This window comes from Mixophyes fleayi, chromosome 1 (assembly GCF_038048845.1).
Source record: "Mixophyes fleayi isolate aMixFle1 chromosome 1, aMixFle1.hap1, whole genome shotgun sequence".
Lineage (NCBI taxonomy): Eukaryota > Metazoa > Chordata > Amphibia > Anura > Limnodynastidae > Mixophyes > Mixophyes fleayi.
This window is the reverse complement of record NC_134402.1, coordinates 339,736,193-339,755,952: the sequence shown is the minus strand read 5'-3', so window position 1 is coordinate 339,755,952 and position 19,760 is coordinate 339,736,193. Positions and strand designations below refer to the sequence as shown.

General features: G+C 39.2%; 1 protein-coding gene across 1 annotated transcript in view; it reads left to right on the top strand.

Annotated features, from left to right (window-relative positions):
* The first annotated feature begins 1,041 nt into the window (after positions 1–1,041).
* Positions 1,042–19,760, top strand: part of HIC2 (HIC ZBTB transcriptional repressor 2) — a 35,770-nt gene continuing 17,051 nt past the window's right edge. The window contains exon 1 of the mRNA XM_075216205.1: positions 1,042–1,144. The gene's annotated coding sequence lies outside the window, so the exon portion shown is untranslated. The remainder of the gene's footprint in view (positions 1,145–19,760) is intronic.

Genomic DNA, 19,760 nt, shown 5'->3' with positions numbered 1-19,760 from the left:
CTTACAAGGACGCACAGCCCCCACCCTGCTACTATGTCACAAAATGTATGTATACCATATGCAAATAGGAGTAAGATAGGGGCACAGCTGCTTCATGCAAAGTGGATCTATAGGTCTGAATATAAAATTAAGTGATTAAGAAGTATCCATTACAACTGGAAGATCTGAAAGACTCCCTGTGTTACCTTAAAGCATATGTTATAACCAAGTATACAAACATCCTAACATTTAATAACACCTATATATTATACTGAGGTGAATTTTAAAGTGCTGGACAGTTTGCTAACACTATATAAATAAATGTTAATATTAATATGTTCTAGCAACAACTCCACATTTATGGTGGAACTACATATATCCCAATTACTTACCAACCACAATAAAGATATAGCAAAAGGCTAATGTACAGAAATGAGATGAACCTATTTATAATGCACCAACATATTCCAAAGAGTTGTACAGTAGGTTAAGGCAGGCATACATTGATAAGAATAAAGCATTAAAATGAAACAAAGGCTGACAGAGTCCTGCACTTCCTTCCAATATGCAATGAATGAATAAATAAATAAAAATAAATGATGCTACAGTCATAATTAAGCATTTACATTTATGGAAACAATGCAAATATTGTATTTATGAAAAATGCAAATCATATTTATTTAGCTGTAAGACAACACCAGTGGCAGTGACGTCAGCAACCAGCTCTATGATAAAACCATCTGATAGAACATGATTTAATGTAACAGTATAGTACTATCAGGACCACAGTAATAACCTAGTCTGTACCACTCATCCTCCTTTACAATGACCAGCACCCTCAGCTACTATATACTTCTTTTTTAGCCTCTGTGCCCTCTGTTCAGCTTCCACACTCCATTTCTCCTCCTTTCTTGTGCCATTCTCCCCTCCCGCTTGTGCCGCCCTCTCCCTCTATTCTTTCTCCCTCCTCCCTCCTGTGTCCTCTCCCCTCCCTAGCTCTGTCGCCACCTCTCCCCCGTGCTGCCCTCCCTCTCCCTCTCTCTGGCTCCTGTTCATATTGCAGGTCAGGGGTGAGTCCCCCACGTCACGCTGGAAGATGGCGGCCGGGTGGCTGTGAGATGAGGAGCTCGGGGCTGCACTGACAGAGCCGCACACATGCAGTAAGGTAACCGCTGGGCACGCGTGGGGACAGTGGGTGACGTGAGAGATGATGCTTCGGGGCTGTTAGGATGAGGGCGGTTTGTTGGTCCTTGGTAATTTTGGGGGTGGGGGGTGGTCCTAGTGCATGGCATAGGGGGTTCACATATTCCTAGCTGCCGGGTGATGCATGGTAGGTGCGATGTCCGGGTTATATATAGACGGGGGTGCAATGTTAGATGGGCACAGAGAGAATGGAGCTCCGCGGTGTTTGTGACACAGTTGTGGAGACTGATGCTGGCTGTTGTGGGGTGCAAAGGTTTAAGGGTACGGCCTTAGTCGTACACCGTGGGCGTGAGTGCACAGTATGTATATGGTGGCAATGCGTTCAGTCACATACATTATGCCTCTGCCTGTATTTAGGTATAACGTGCATGGATGGGGGTGTGTGTGTGCTTATATACCGGGGCTGTGTAAATAGAGGGTACGCACACAATACGAGTGGGTGTTTTGGGTGCAACACTGACTTCACAAGGGGGGATGGTTGCTGGTATGTTGTATGGATAGTAGGTGTGTTGGGTGGGCGTGGAGCTAATCTTATCTTAATCAGTTTTCTGCTGCCAGCTGGCCCCAACCAGCCTGCATCACTGGCACAAAGTGGGCTTTTTTTTGTGGGGGGGGTGCATTTAATCCTTTGAGACTGTATTTGTCCCAGGGGTAGTTAGTGTATTCCTTCCTCCTTTAACCCTACATGCCTTGCAAACACTGCACTTTAAACCTACATACAGCTGTAGTTAATAACATTGGTATTCATCTTCTTTTTTTTTTTTTTTTTTTTTACATTAAATGTATACTGTAAGCCTTTCTTTCTAACAAAACATAGGTTATTGTAAGTTATTCGCTTTAATCTTGTGTCTGTGCTGTTTGTTTATAGGACCTAGCAAAAACATTAGTCTAACCCTTGTGGATTCTCAGTATGTACACGTATAAACCCCTTCATTGCCATAGGGCAACTGGCAGGAGATTGCAGTTGATGTTAACTTTTTTCCTGCTGGTCTGATATGACAACTGTATATTCCACTCATTCCACTCCTTGTTGCATGTAATAAGGTCACCTGGTACCTGAAGATTGTATGTGACAGCTTAATTATAGTATTGTCTTTTTGCTTTCAAATGATCCAGGCTGAAATCTATGTCTGTACTTGCCGATCTGGCATGAATTCCAGGCTTCCATGAAGCCTTGAGAGGGTTAATTTCAGAGTGTTGGCTTGCTACGTATGCGATCTTTATGCTTCTCACGCATGTGTGTGTTGTAGGGATGGGAACCTGCTCTTCTATGGTATTAAGGTAAATACAAGCTGGATATCTGCTTCATCATATACTTAAGGAGGAGGTGTGGGCATTGGGCTCCAGATTTCCACCTAAAAAGTGAATACAGATGCTACACATTATGCATGAAACTGTAGCTTGATTTGTTTTTCTGTAGGTTTGGCTTTGAAAATGTGAGTTTTTATTTTTTTTACGTCCAAAATGGGCAGTCATATATGACGTTTTTACAGTTGTTTGCCCATGCTTCACATGTAGTGATTTAGTACTTGATATCCTGTAATGTTTGATCAAAGCTGATGTGCTACAGAATTTTCAATCGTGACCCCTGTCTATAAGGTAGTGGGGGATAGATTGCACCCATTTATTGTTATAACACAGGAACGACTAAAGTATAATTATATGATGCAACGTAACAATTACATTTTAGAATCTGCGGCACATTTATTGTGGACTTTTGTATCGTATGCACTTTTCTGCTAATGAAAAAATTGTGACTGGACACTTCTTGAAGTGTACCAGAATGACAGGGGGAAAATATGAGCGTTCTCTAAAGGAGTGGCTGAGTGTGGTTGAAGAAGTCGGGTAGACTTGAGTGACAGTGACCAAATAAATGCACCTCACTTTAGTTACCTGATTTCAATGGGATTAATTAAGTTTATAGATTTATGAAAAAAATGTGTTTTTGGTTTTTTTTAGTTCTGGAGATCTAAGAGACAGCTTGTTCCTTGATGAGTAGATTTTCAAGTTCTGGGAGTGTTTTTTTCCCCTTGTAGGGCCCATAACTGAAGCTTCAAGCCTTTTTTTTTTTTTTTTTTTTTTAAAAGAAGGCATTCATATAGTGTGTTTTGCACTCAGAAGAGCAGAGTGATATTTCCACTGTTGGGTATGGAAGGTAGTAACTCTGTACTCTCTACTAGGTTGTAGATATGGCAAGCAGCATACCTGGAATTTAACAAGCACAGATTTGTCACTCTTTTCCCACCTCGTGCTCCTATTTCTCCTTCTAGGCAGAAGTCTGTTTGCGATTTCAGCCTCATGCACAGTTGGCATATTCCTTCTTTATACGAATTCCATTTTTTACCTGCTTTCCTATCAGTATCATGGTAGATCAAACGTAATGATTAGGGCCTGATCTGGACATGTGGTTGGAAAACCCTTTCAGACGTAAGTTAATTTGAGCCACGTAAAAATTTGACCTGTAAATGATTTATTGTGTAGATGTAAGTCATCCATCGCCTTTTAACATTCAATTTTGGCTTGCTCAAATCTTTAAGATACACCTTAAGGAAGCATATCATTACATGTGCCATAAGCCTGGTGCAAGTTTTAGAGTTGATGACAGCCTCATCTGTACGTTAGAATTAAAGTTTCTTAAGATATGTGAAGCTCAAAATATTTCCATAGAAACATAAGTGACATATGCATTTTGCACGTGTGTGGAAGAAATCTACCTAGAACTTTGTTTTTCCAAGAACCAGGTAGCCAATATATGTTTTAAATTCAAATGCTGCTGGTGTCTAATTTAGGAGAGGATTTTATATCTATCAGTGGATGCACATCTTCACTAGCTCCCTAAAAGGTTCTGGCTGACTCCTTGATTCTGCTTTATTTTATGCAGCCCTTGCTCAAGGTTTAGGTCCACACGTTAATAATTTGGTTCAGAACGTAATTACAATGTGTCAAAACTTTTGGCGTTACTAAAAATGTTTTTTGAATCATCATTCACTAGGGTGCTCATAGTAGCTGAAGAAACACAATTTTCTTTGATGAAGGTGTGTGTTGCATATACAATTAAGAAACAAAACACATTTGGCACCAGATACAAATAAAATGTGGGTCCAATGACCTTTTTCTGAAAACCTTTAATAGCTCAGTCATTCGTGTTTGTGGTGTTTTGTTTCGTTTTTTTTAAGACTAAAAGGTGTTCCCTTTTTTAATGAGTGCAATTACAGGTTACATAAAAATTGAAATGCTACAATTGTTGTAAAAATACATAAGATGGATATTGCACCAAACAATTTTTTATAAAGTAGTCTAAGATTTGTTCCATTGTAATGTGATTTAATTTGCATAGCGTTACAAGACAGCCATTTGTATGTTAATATGGGCACTGTTCCAGTGATGCCTGAATGGTATTTAATTTTATTACCGCAGAGGAAGTAAGATGGCAGCTCCTATTCATATTAGATTAAATACAAATAGCCAAAGAAATATACAGTAGTTCACTGCAGACTAATGTCAGCTGATATATTGTGCTGAGTGCAGGGACATCCAGTGTCTTTGTTTAAGCCACGTATTTTTTTGCCCATAGGGTTAGGACCAGGAACTGCTAGTCTTACCATCTGTGTAATTATTGTACCCCCCTCCTCCCTTTCTTTGTTTAGTCTTTAAATGACCTAGTGCCACACACAAGTAATGGCAATAGTTGAATAACTATGTACAGGTAGGTTACCATGTTTGGATCACTCTAATGTGAAATACTGAACAGTTGGCTGTTTGTTTTTTATTTTTCCCTGAGTCACCCGGTATCGTTTATCTTGTTATGCAAAGTGTTGCTGTGCAGAGTGGTTGGGGGAGACCGCTTGGATGGTACATTTCCTGATGCCTCTCAGCACAAAGGAGAGGAGAAAAGGGAGATAAATTGCAACCCTGCAAGTGGCCAGCTTTTCACTAGCAATCTGATCCTGATGTCTTCAGGGCTATTATTTACAAGGGGGTGGGGGGCTGACAGTCCAGGTTTAATTATTTAAATCAGTTTGACCCGGATGGGTCAGCATAAACTGCCCTTTTATTATTTGGAGGTAAGTCCCTTGCTGCATCTCACATGCAATCACATGATCACGACCTTATTGTTACTGGTTTACCAGTTGCTACGACTATTGGAAGCTTTATCTGTTTAGAAGACAAGTATTGACATTTTCAAAGCCAAATGAGTTTGTCATCTATATAAAAGAAGGCTCATAAAACAAAGTTTTTGCTACTGAGTAATGTTTATTTATTTTTAATCATCTATATTTGAACATTGTATTCAGTGGCTTACATATAGGTTCTGATTCTTATTGTTTAGTGGGGTAGTTTCTGCCAGTGCTTTCCTGCCTTCCTTGCAACCACAGGGAGTTTTCCCAGGGTACTTTACTGCTGTTTCTGAAGCAGAGAACTTGCAGCATTTTTTTCATTCCTAATTTCTTGGAAATTGAACCACAGATTATAAATGGTAAACCTAATTTGATGTGGAATCTTATCCATTCTTCTATATATTTTTTTTTTCACGAATATGCATGTTTTAGTGAAAAATTAACTCTGTGGTTAAATATGTCTTTGGAACAGTGAAAGCTTATTTTTGAACCCAAGCAACACTGATCAATGCCCCATTTAGACTTTATGTAATGCATTCCTTTCTTTTCAAGCAACTTAAAGGGCATTAATAAAAACGATCACCATGCCAAAAAAAATGGTGCTTCATATAGTTAAACAGGGTAAGATGTTTTTCCATGGCATGGTTCAAATGCATCTCAATTAAATGTTTTTTTTTTTTTGTTTTTTTTTCTTAAATTGGCAACATGCTGTACATGTAAAATACCCTTAATGACATAGAAACAAGCAATAACATATACTGAGGCTTAGATCTTACTGTGGAAGATCTTTAACTCTTTTCTGTAACATAACCCTCATCAATGGCTCCTTACACTCTGTAGTTCTTCAGTATTGGTTTAGCTGAAAATTTAGATATCATTTTTTTAACCCATTGCCTGAAATAGATCATCACGACTAACGTTTACCATTTTCAGCAGCAAATGGCTAATACTGCTACTTCCCAAATATATTTCTCTGTATCAGTACTTTTTTAACCTTATGCATTGTTTGGGGTTTTTATTTACTCTTCAGTGTATATCTCTACTATTCCTTCCTCTTCTGTTTCCTCGCTGCTGTCATCACAATGGGTTAATGGTTGCCACAAGCAGTTCCTGAAAAGTCTGTGCTTAGTAATAACTTTGTGCACAATGAAGCTAGGGTTTGATCCTTCGCCAAGATAAATGCAGACACCGCACAGATAAAAGGCTTCATGGGCTGCCCTACCTGTTCTTCAGTAAGAGTGAGGTGTGACTGCTGCTGGAACTGGTCCCAGCAAACCACCAGCCTGAGTAATAATCTAACTCGCTGCTCTGTGTGCGACTCTGGTGCGTACCTGTTTGGAAGCGGGAAGTGCTCAATGACAGTTCTAGCTGACTGATAGACATATCAAATGGCTTTATTTGCAATGCAATTTACTATTTAGAGACTCCTACTGGGATATATTTCCATGTGTAGTTTAGCTTGTATTATGGCACTCATAGACTTCTTTTTTTTTAAATCAAAATGTATTGCAGTATTTCAAATCTTAATTCTGTTTAGAAGTCCACCTGTTTAACTCTTTGTTTTCTAAAATCTAATTTATAAACTTGGTTCACGACCATAGTGCATTGATTACATTAAACCTATTTGATTGCTTTTTGTCTGTTCCAAGTGTGGACAAAATAATATAGAATCCAAGAGCCAGTAAAGATATATGAATCCATTGACATCCATAGAAATGACTCTCTCTGGGATATGTCCAGCCACTCATTCCGGGTGCCATTAGGTTGGGCGGTTCTGTTTTGACCAACTTGACTAGGCATTGGTTAATTTGTGTGGCCAATATGACCATGCAGACCAATACAAATTAGATCAGGATTGGTCAGATATTTATTGGTCTGATTGGCTTATAACCACTCTCTTCATCTGGGTACAGTCATCAATTGGTCACACTGCCTGAACACCGATCATGTAGTTACAGTTAAACTTCGAAGTGCCCCAACAAAAAAAGATAAAGGGTGTTCATACAAAATATATTACACAGCCAAATGTACAAATGTCCTACTTAGTATATAAGCACCAGTGTTGCCACAATTTACACCTGTGCTGCCATAATGTACTAGCACCAGATATCAACCAGTGTCCCAGCACCATTGACTACATCAGCCTGTGCCCCTTGCAGTACACTACCACCAGTGCCTCTACATATAATCCAATGACTACCCAGTGTGTCTCATTTGAGAATAATGCTTCTCATGCTGATGTCAAACATGCAACTTGCTGGTGCTGACTGCTTTTCTTAAGTGTTGGCAGCTTATATACATAAAAGATTCTTACATGCAATATACTCTATATTTCGTGTAGGAATATATGTAATATGTTTTGTGCGCAGGCTTTGTGTACTTATTACCTCTTGCAACAGATTACCCATTGAAAATATAAGCATACAGTGTAAGATTGTCCATTCCTTCACAATAAAATACCATGCTTATTTCCCTTCAGAAAGGTCAATTTGGTGACAGTAATGGTACAAACATAATTATAGTGTCTTGGTACGAAAGTTTAATACATTACAAAAAAAGATCATTGTCTTTCCAAATAACATGCATGATCTGTCCTACCCCCAACATACAAGGAGGGTGATTAGGTGGAAATACTGGAGGAACCTGCTTGTTGTGAACAGCACATCAGTAGATTGTCATTAATGGCCTTGTGACCTCATGACTGACTAATAGATTCATAGCCTTAGTGTAAGATAATTATCATATAAAGAGGTAATGTCAGAATTCATAGAAAGTTGCTCTCTCAATCTATATACCTTAGTGAGAATAGGCACCTTTAGATTGACCGATATGGAGTTACTGTAAATAAACTGCATACCTTAGGATGGATATAAATATTTGTCTGGATAGAGTATTTATATGAACAAAAGCTACATCTGAATTGCACATCTCTAAATGTGCATCTGCTTCGTAAGCTCCTTTGCCATATTACTGGCTCTTGTCCTGGTTATTCTCTTGGTGCACTGTGAATAATACATAAGCTCATTTCTCTCTGGCCTCTCACCCCTCCTGCATTACACATCAAGAGCCCATTCTCCATCTCCCTGAAAGCTTCTCCATTACTCGGGGGCTTTTTTTTTCTTCTTTATTCCAATAATGCATCAACCAACGGAAACACTCTCTGTGATAAGTGTGTCCAGCATCCTTTAGAGCTCTCCCCTTAAGGTACCCACGGGGCCTGGTTTATGGATGGGTTCCGGTGCAGAGAGCAGGATCAAAATGTTCCTCAGCCATGTTAATTGGTACTGTCCAAAAGTACTCAACATGCCTGTATGTGGAATGATAGAGCTTAGGTGTCTTGTTACATACATAATTCTACAAATTCAGCCTTTGGCAGTATCCTGTCTATACTCACATTTTCTACAAAAGGTGTTTAAAAGGTCATTTTCCAGCTTGTTTGTTTTTTTACTGAAGGAGAATATTTCCACCTTAATAAAAACTTGACACGGGTCTTTCTACTTAAGAAAAAATCTGTTGTGAGACTGGCATGCTTGTCGTTTAAAGTGTATCATATAACTGTTTTGTCACAGACCCTCTACTGCTGAAAGAAAAGTTTCATGTGTTTAGTGACGATAAATCTTTCTACGGTTACTGCAGGCTCCTTTTTCGTGTGGTATCAGTGCACACATACAGCCCCTATCTGGAAGGAGCTGACTCTTCTGCGTTGCATATCTGTGACTATTACATGTAGGTCAGGCTTGTAAAGCATGAATCAGCCTGTGTGGAGGAAATGCATTGAAAGCATTCCAAACGGCAGGGCCTTTTACTCATGGGGCTGGCTGCAGTCCAGACTTGGGGAAATCAAAGGAAGAAGCCACTTTGTGCGTCCTGGAGCATCCCTGTAATGTTGTCAGCCAGGACTGTCACTGAACCAGTCATTGGAATGACTGCATACAACTTTTTTTTACGAGGTACAAAAATAAATTAACTGCTTGAATTATTCATTTCATAATGATTTTATTGATACATTAGCTTCTTAAATTGAAGTCCAGTAACATAACATTTTTATTATATTTTTTTTTTTCCATTTTAAACTTTGCCTTTGGGACAAAATCTAAAATCAGCAACATATTAGTTACATTATTATTTTCTTTAATCTTGGGTACCTTTTTGTATGAGCACAGCATTTACTCGATGTTCGGCATACAATAATATTTCTTTATATGACCTGTCCTAGATTTGCTGGTCGCTTTCAGAACTTTTCGGTAGGTGAACGGCAGTGTCCACAATTAGGATCTTGATACTTGCCTGCGTATGGGACAGTAACCATTGCAAAGGTTTATGGGGTGTACGTGAGTGTATTGTTCTATTTAGACTATCATAAACTTATTGATGAAATGATTGATTGGCCCGTGTTTTAAGAAAGGTCCTAGTCTGTCCAGGGGGTCCCCAGACACTGGCAAACAGCTGCTTATTCGGCACGAGAGCTATTGTTTGTGTTTTCTGCCTGAGCTCTTGGGTTACATGGGCAGATGCCAGCTTACATAGCGTGAATGGTAACGAGTGTCAGAAATTCCTGGAAAAGCATTTCCTCCGCTCCAGGTCATCTGCACGCTGAAAGCAAAACAGGCTTGTGTTGGCAAACTGGCAGCGTTCCTGATGGGTGTACTTATTTATTAGCTTACAGCTTCCTTTTTTTCTTAACCCATCACAAGCTCTGTATGTCTTCACTTATGCCTAGTGCTAAAAGGTTAAATTAGACTTTTCTGGATTAAACACGGACATCAATCTATAGCCTAATTTTTTTTCTATTATTCTGTTCATTCACTTCTACTAACAGACTGATTTTTGGGAAGATTTTTTTTTTTTTCTTCCACTTAGATGCTGCTTACCAATCCCACCAAAGCAATGGACAAATAAGCCTGTAAATCTGAATTATTTATTTTTCCATTGAAGAATACAACCAACTACGCTGTCCTTTTGTTCCAGAGATACTACTTTTTTTTTTTTTTTTCTTTCCTTTCCTCCGCCTGCTGCTTTGTCGTTGGTGTTTGTACCCAAATGACAGAGGAGACAGATTGAGCAGCCAATTAAATATTTCATGGGGAAGGAACAAAAGTTATTTTTCTTTTTGGTTTTAAGATCAATCCCTCTCCTTATTTAGATAAATGCTACTGTGGTTATATAATAAAAATGACTGGTCTTTAAGTTTATAATTTTAAGTATAGGTTTTAAAATCTGTATTTACATGGGATTGGCAACGTTATAGGCGTAAGGGAAGGAGCTTTGCATAATCCGAATTGCTCATTTTGGCACTTTTTTCTTAAGTTGTTTTTTTGTTTTTGTTTTTTTTTTTTAGAACAGTTCTCTAACTGCCAAAATAACAAACTGTTGTATTGTTCAAAATGTTTGTCTTTTCTTGACTTGGATGCGTTATGATGTGGTCTCTAGTGCACAGTTTATAAATGTATATAAAATTATACCCCGTGTACACTGAGTTATTAGACCTTTCATGAGGGTACTGCTAAATGGAGAAGGAAAACCTTGAGATAAGTGTCTTTGTATATGAAAGAAATTCTTTATTCAGAATGAGAAGCATCCACCTCCCTTTAGATCATGTGTGTGTACTGTACAGAAAGACTCACCTCGAGGTGATGAGGTTAAGGCCCAGCCCAAGCATGGCAACCATTTCCTGCTAGGTCTCTCTCTGACAGAGTATGTTTCCATAAAGAGTTTAACCAAAATGTCCCTGGCCCCCGATTCACTTATATTTTGTTTAAGTGCAGAATATGAGTTTGTGATGTTGCCCTACTAATGCCTAGTTTTAGCGGGTATATATTTTAATACTCTTCATCAGGTACAGGGACACAGCGGACGTTAGACCAATAAACTGTTCCCTGCAGTCCCTACCAGAGGAAGTATGTGCTAATAGTGGATGGCTAAACTATGCTCCTTTTGGACTAAATTTGACTTCCACATCACCACGGAGAAGTCATTGTGGCACAGGGTGTGCTTTACGTTTAATCTGAAGGGATACTACTAAAATGATTGTATCACTTTACCCTGCCTCCTCCTGTGAATGTCCCTTTCTTAGGATTACCTCTTTCAGGCCTTAATTACATCCCAGCTGCAAAAGGCCAGAGGCTCCATGGCTCACTCCATCTTGCTCTTCTGTCACATTTAATGGCATATCATCTGCTCCTTCAGAAGACCTCATCTTCATTTAAAATACAAGTGAATACAGTTATCTTTTCATTTCACCGTTGATCCAGTAACAAATAGACAAATATTACCGTTTAATTTCTTAAAAGTCCTCTGTTTAAAGATAGTCTACGTACCAGTCAGTAGATAAATTAGTTTACCAGTGCTTAAGCTGGGTATTTTGTGCTCCTTTACCCTGTTTTCATTTATTATTTACTGTAATTGTGCGGTAGTGTTCCTTTTTATGAAAGTAGCTTTTGCGCATTTTCTGGTAAAACAAGATTTTCTCACATCATTGATAGGTTTAAGTGACACTGTTTAAAATTGTCAACCTGTTCTAAGCAAGCCTATAGCTGGCCCCACATGTTAAGATTTTAAGCCTAAACAACCAGGGGGAAATTTATCAAGCTACGGGTTTGAAAAAGTGGAGATGTTGCCTATAGCAACCAATCAGATTCATGTTTAGTGCATTCTACAAAATGACCACTAGAATCTGATTGGTTGGTATAGGCAACATCTTCACTTTTTCAAACCTGCAGCTTGATAAATTTACCACTAGATCTGTCATGTTTGCCCACACAGGTGAGAGGACAGACGTACTCTGCCATCAATCTTGGTCGGCAAATGCCCACATAAGTGGTTATTTATTTTTTTGCCTATACAGCTGATAAGCATGCTGTGTTTAGCCACTTTACGGTTGATTTTCTATAGATCAAACAAGACACTTTGCTATGATCTGAAAATTGTTTCCAATTTAGATTTTGTGTTGGGACAAAACTATTTTTGCATAAACGTGTATGATGGTTGTTGCCTTTTTAATAACGTAAGACAGAGAAGGTGGCACTGCTAATGTCATTGTTTTTCACTTCTATGGTAACAACCAATTTTTAAGGTAAATCGGCCTAAAAGGCCAGGTGTGTTGTACTGACAGCTATTTCTGCCAGAGGGCACAAAGGAGGAGGAAGGCTTGGTGGGGCCACTAGGTTTATTTTGAACCAATTTCTAGCCAAGGTCTTTCTCTTGTTTGCCTTTCTATTTGTGCTTGGTGAGTGATGGATGCAGTGGAGCTAGGTAAAGTGCATTACCTTGACTGAAAATAAAGCCTCAATCAAATCCTATTTTTAGAGAAAAGGGTGCGTAGCAGCCTTATTCAGAATGTCCAGGAGCTGACTGTACTCTAAATGTATATTATATAGGAGCATAAGCAGGTGGCTCTATAGTGAATTTTTGTTTCTTTTCTGATGCCTATTGAATGAAATATTGTATTATCTTGGAAGTTCTGTATGCTGTTTTGTATATACAGTGCAATATTTACCTATGTATTACAGCTCCCTCTGGCAAGGAACAGAGCTAATTGTTTACCTGCTCTTTCTAGGAACACTCCCTAACCGCAGTTGCTTGGCATGGTTCTGCCTGTAAACACACAGCTGGCACCTTCCTGGGTGGGCGGAGGAGGAGGGAGGGGTGCAGCGGCTGCCTTACCTTTCTCAGGGAGAAAGGCATATGTGTAAACACAAAGGCAATTAAAATTATGGTATTTTATGACTCCACCACAAAATACAGCTGACTGAAGAGGTCTGGCATGGAACTGGATCAACCACTGCAGTTTAGTGACTCTTAACTCTAATCATGGCTGTACCTGTTCCAAACCACACATTTACACACATCGACTTTTCTCTGCTTCACTTTTTATTGTAATTGTACTATTTGAAGATAGTTCCTTAGAAACCATCACAGCACCGCGTGTGAAGTTCACGTAGCAAATGTAATCACAGTCTGAGCAGCGTGGTCTCCTTCCTTCCTCTGCAGGCTCCTGACTGGGTGACAAGGCAAATGGGAGGTCTGAGTGGCATGTGAGAGCCTTTTGCAGCATGTGCAACAATTGTAGAGTAGATGGGATCTGAGTGGCATGAAGGGCTTCATAAGGCATTTGTGGGAGCCTGAGTGGTATGTGGGCGTTTATAGCATATCAGTGGTTTGAGTGGCACGTGAGGCTTTTTATTGCTTTTGCTACGTCTAGATACACGTGGGGGTCATTCTGGTGAGTGTGTGTGGCTGAGTAGCATGTGGGGGGGCATTGTACGGCAAGTGGGTGGTCTGATGGCATGTGGTGATATTTTTTAGCAAGCATTGGGTCTGAGGACCTGGATTATGTTGGGGTGAATGATGTTGGGGATCTGAAGTTATTTTGAGGCTGTTAGCTTATTACTGAAATTAAGGGTGATATGCATTCTTTTTTGAAGGATGGTTAGCTGTACATGTGGCACTTGAAGTGTACCCATCACTGGCTTTAATTATTCTGTTATATATTGTCATCAGGGGGAACTTCCATTATACTAGCGCAGTCTAGGCTAAATGAAATATGTACAGAACTACATGCTGTAATTGAAAATACTTGTCTTTGCCAGTCAATAATGTCTGAACAAGGCATGTCTCTGACATACCTGTTTTTTAATTAATCACCTTAGGCATTCTCCAACTTGCATCCAATCACACACCTCTCTCTTTAACCCGCAAGACCTTGCTGTTTTAAGTCTCTGAGAGGTGATCTGGTTTTTGGTAAAATAATTCTTTCAGGTTTGTGTGGTGCTTGGTTTGTTTTACATTGTTTGTACTTATTCACAGTTACTGCCTTCATGTTGACATCTCCATTAAATATGAGCGTCTAGTTTTCAAATTTAGTGGCAACTGGACAGACCATTCCAGAGCCTGACGATCTTAATAAAACCAAACAAATATGAAGGACCTACATAGACAGAACCAGCAAGTGATCAGATTTATGTCTAGCCAGACGAGTGACTATATATATTTCCATTTGACTACACCGCTGTTCAGCTGGTCGGTTACTGCAATCGTGATCAGATCAGCGCTCTCTCTCTCCAGCTGGGTGGCATTAAGAAGTAGCCAGATGGGGGCAGTTGTAAAACTTTGCAATAATATTGAAAAATATTGGAGGTTATTGCCCACACCTGCCAGGACTGATGGTCAGTGGTCTAACACACACACACACACACACACACACACACACACACTGGTGGCTGTAGTGCTCACATAGTGCCTGTTCTAATAGGAGAAACAATGGTTTATTCTATTATAATAAAAAACAAACAAAAAAAACAGCCACCTGGGAAATAGGTACTGGGGAGAACACTGCAGATTGTGGACGTCAAACCCATTCAGATAATTATCGGGATCAGCGTTTGTTTAGACCAGCTCCTGAGGCCATTTGTGGCCCTCTTGGTCCAAAACTACCTGGTGTCATCAGAATTGCTGCATCTGTGGGCAGCTCGGGTATCGAAGCCACTACACAATTCTAAAGTCATGATGATAAAAGGGAAACATGTCTAAGCAGTGGTAGAATGTTGTGGTGATACACGTTGGACAACTGTTATAAAATATTATATTATAAAATATTTAGTCATGAAAGGGTTTAAACATTGAGTTATAGCAACATATTGAATGTATATACCGGTAAAATATTTTGGTTATGTTGTCCATTTTACGTGTGAGTCTTGCTTTTTATGTAAGTTATGTTGATATTGTGCACTGCAGTTATTGTGAAACAGTAGTTCTGTGCTTTGAACCTAAAAAAATGCCCAGAAAAGCCCGACTCTGTGCAGATTTCATCCCAATGAACTAATTTCTCAATATGTAAGGTCTTTAAACATGCCTTGAAAATCATGCTTTAAGCGTCTGATGTTAGTTAACAAAGCGCTCTTTGACACCAGAGGGTAAATGTATGAAACTGAGTGTTTCCGGTGAGTTTGAAAAGTGGAGATGTTGCCTATATAACCAATCAGATTCTAGTTTTCATTTATTTAGTACATTATTCTAAATGATGGCTAGAATCTGGTTGCTATAGGCAACATCTCCACTTTTCATACCCGTCGGAAACTCCTGGCTTGATACATATACACCCTGGACTCCAAAAAGTAATGTAATCTAATGGATCTATACCCACACACTTTGACAAGCATTCTCTTTGCTTGAAGTCTCTGTTAATCTGGTTTACAGTAGCAATATAGATTGTTCTTTTCATATGTTGTATTTTAATGATGGTATTCTTGAGATTTGAGCAGTGAATAGAATTGGGTTTACCAGGGGGAAATTTTGATGCCAAGTATCTACTTATTGAACCTCCAAAAAGTATAGCCAATATATCCAAAACGCCTGCTCCTATCGGACACCATCTGTAAATGTAACAAAATATCAACTTCTCATTCCTAGACTAATGGGATATCCTTTCTTCAGATCATTTTAAATGGAAGCCATGTATAACATGAAAACTGGAGTTGAAAAAAATCTCCCAAAACACTTTTTGTAATAGAATATTAATATCCACTTATTCATGATCCTGTTAACCTCAAATACTAATATATTTTGTTTGAAAACATTTAAATCTTCAAATCTGTGAGAGACACTTTAATTTTATCTGCTTTGCCCCTGCAGCTTCCCCTCCCCCCAGTTCTTGGTATTCACTGTGCCTCTGTTTAAAAGTCATACATAGTTGGCAAACAGTTTACTGGGAAGGTCCTGAGATGGTGCCTGGGGCTGGTCTGCATTCCACAGAGCCTGAGACGCCTGCTGGGTAAGTTGGAGGGTGAGAGGTGGTGGTTGGGGGGGGGGGGGGGGGGAGGGGATCGGTTTTACAGATGCAAAACAATCGTCCTAGATACCCACCTGGACACCTTTGTGTAAGGCCTCTGTGTAATTGCCTCTGTGGCATAGATTTAACTTCAGATACATTGAAACCCAACACTTGATATTCAAACGTTGCTTTTCACAGTACAGTTGTTAATTGACATTTTTTGTTTAAGCCCATAACGACTTAAAGGCAAGATAAGACTGTAAGCTCTTCAGGACAATCTACTCCTTTTTGTAATGGTGCAGTGTTCCTTTATGTTATATTTATGTTCTAAATCCAATTCTAACACTAAAATAAACTTCTGCATACCCAGTGATGCTGTAAAGTGAATCTCTTTAAATTTAACCGCAGGACATTGTAGTGAAATATTGCAAAACTGATGGACTTTAGTCTCCTATATCTGTATAAATGAAAGCTAAACTAGTGTTCGAGGGAATATGTTCTCTTTAAATGTATCCCCCTAATGTTCTTGTCTGACTAATAACCACTCTAGTATTTTTTAAAGTTGCAGCCAGCAAAAGCTGTTTTTCAGGAGTTGGAGTAAAAAAAAAAAAAAACCCCAAAAAACCAACATTTTGTACCATGCAACAATAACTAGCTCGTTTTAATTGTGTGTAAGTTTCTGTGCATGGTTACACATGCTCAACTGTTCAAAGATCATTTTACCAGTACCAGATGAGTATCTCTCTTGTATGCGATAGTGGGCAGGAGAATTAACCTGTGTCTCAAAGACCAGTGCATGGCAATCGTGACTTTGCTTTATGACGTTTTTCTGCTTTTTACGAGCCACCCTAAATTGTGCCCAAGTCCTAGATTTTAATTCCATGTCTGACTAACATAATCAGGAAATTAGGGTTTGATTTAGATATGATCAGTAAATCTTTATCCCTCTCACCTGCATTCTGAGCCCATATTGCTAGATTAGAGGCACACCTTGTGCCCCAGGGCAACACTACCCCCACCTCCTCCTTTCTGTGATCCTGTGCCTGCCAGGGTGTGTCTGGAATGGAGATTAACTGCTTTATTGCCAGAATACTAGTTAGTATCTCTTCCTAACTATTAGATGAGAAAAGAGCACCCTGTAAGCAGAACTTTGTTGTCACTGAAAATGACCATGTAAAATGTTATTTGCAATATCAAAAAATTGGGAGTCGTGTACAGTCTTTCTTTATTATAGTAAAGCTTGAACTTTCTCCACAATACATTTTACTCCTTATTTACCTTTGGGTAATGCTGATATTATCCAGGTACACTATTACCTTTTTCAGCGTTAGCTAACCTGTGACACTCCATGTGTTGTGAAACTACAAGTCCCAGCATGCTTTGCCAATATATAGCAGCTTAGTGCTGTAAGGGTATGCTGGAACGTGTAGTTTTACAACACCTGGAGTGTCACAGGTTAGCCAACACTGACCTATTGTCAAACATTCTGCAAGTATATTCTCATTAGATCTGGATATCTAGGCATTGTAGGTTATAGTTTATGTTCATACACACGTGATGCAAATGATCAGGGGTTAATAACAACCAGAAAGTAAGCTATATCTATTTCACTTTATTTTATGCCTGACAAAAGATAATCATGTTTTGTTGTTGGTGCCAATGTGTCCAAATTATTTTTTATTGAATAAACTTTGTATCCCCTTCTATTACAAACAATGCCTTTTAAACATAATGGTAAATTAAGCAACTTAAAGTTGTGGAGAGTAAAAGGAAATAAATGTTCTGCATCATTACTTGCCCAGCTCTACTGTACTCCAAAATAAAAGGTGGTGAAGATATTGTTGTACTGTAAAATATGAAGTCGCTGTTACATTTGTTGACCTTAAAAGAAATCGGATTTATTTTTTTCAATGGGTAACAAGTAAAAAAATGAAACATTAAATTGCATTTTTGGGAAACTAGCCTTTTTGTATGACAGATTTCCAACTAAAGCTGAAATTACAGTATATTGTCCTTTAGCAATATGAGAGAGACTTAAACCTAATCCCTGCTGCTCCCGCCCTCTATCATAACTTTGCTTTAAAACAACTGTAGCAGCAAGCTGTGGATGGCATGTCCTCACTTCATTGAAACCTATGAAGAGGGACATGCTCCCCTTATCAATTTATCCACCCCTCCAATGATGTATCCCTTCCACTGCCACTGATGTGTTAGGACATGTTAAGATACTTATGACATGGCAGTTGTGTGTGCGTGTGCACGTGCCCAAACAGGTATGTTTGTCCTTTTCTTCTGTAGCTGCTTAGGTAAAAGTGCATCCGTTTGCAAATGCACTTGGCAGTTTTTTTTTTTTTAATATACCTGCATAAAATCTATATTTAAATGTATTATTTATTTACTTGTTTTCTGCATCTCCTCTCTGCTCTACAGGAGGCGGTGGCTGGATTGACACAGATCACTTGTGCAGTTACCTTGAACTCCAGGGTCTTTTGCTGGCCCCCCTCTTCCTGTCATGACGGGCCTGTAGTGTGCATTGGCAGTCAGCTGCTTTTGTCGTCCGGGTTATTTCACTGGGGAAGGGGGGGAAGATCCCAAAGTAATTAAGGAAATCCCTTGGGACGGCCCAAACTCCAGTGAAATCTAACAAACGGAATATTGACGTGACTTTCACGAATGAGGAAGGGGAGCAGCAGAGAATGTAAGAATGGCAGGTTTAAGTGCAAGGGTGTCTCCAAGCGCACATGACTACATTTAGTACTGGCACTGGGTATTTTTATTTGTTTCAATTTCCATCCAATAGACTTGTATTTATACACTGAATTAAGGAAATGAACACTCTAGCTGGTGAAGTGTTAGCTAGTCATTGAAACTGCTTGTATCCCCTGGGTGTCTGCAGCATTGCTGTTTGCGTTCAAATCTAGATTATATTCAGCATTGTTCTTGCTTCTGGTTTAATACGGCAGCTCTCCTTTTTGTTGGCCTGGCACGCATACTCGTGCGTAGCTGTCTCTCCTGGGCAGGTGTTATCCTGCATTTCACAAATTAAATTCACGGTCTTGCAACAAATGTTTGTTGTCATAAAACGTATGTGTCAGATTCCCAGTACTCCCTCTTTTGTTCTGACACATGCACCTAAATTCTTTCTGCCAGTTTAGCTTTCAAGATTCGGGCTCACAAGCTACTTACGGCAGACTATACGTTAAGGTAGCCGTATTGTTGGCTCTGGATTTTTGTTGTTGTTTTTGTAATGTTACAGTACAACCATCTTTTAAAGACTTCCCAGAGTTCAGTATGTGAGGATTTATTCTGAGCCGACATGTCCATCATGATGGAATAAATTGGGCACTTCCCTAGAAAACGTGTGCTCCTCTGTTGCTGGTGTTGGTTTTCTTGGTGTTGTCAATTAAGATGACGACTATTACTTTTAGGCTTTTTCACTTGTTAATTTGAGGTGACATAAACCAATGTTTTCAACTAAGAAAAGCAGAACTGTTTTATGGCAATGTCTGGTACTTTCTGTTACCATTTGTATATGGCTTCCCACCCCTGTCATACTGCATACACTGGATGAATAACACATAGCTGAGAATACCCCCCCCCCCCCCCCCTCACATCTGAATCCTATATAAGAACTACCTAAACTTTTTTTTTTTTTTTCATCCTTATTTGAGAAGCTAAAGATTCTTACCAGA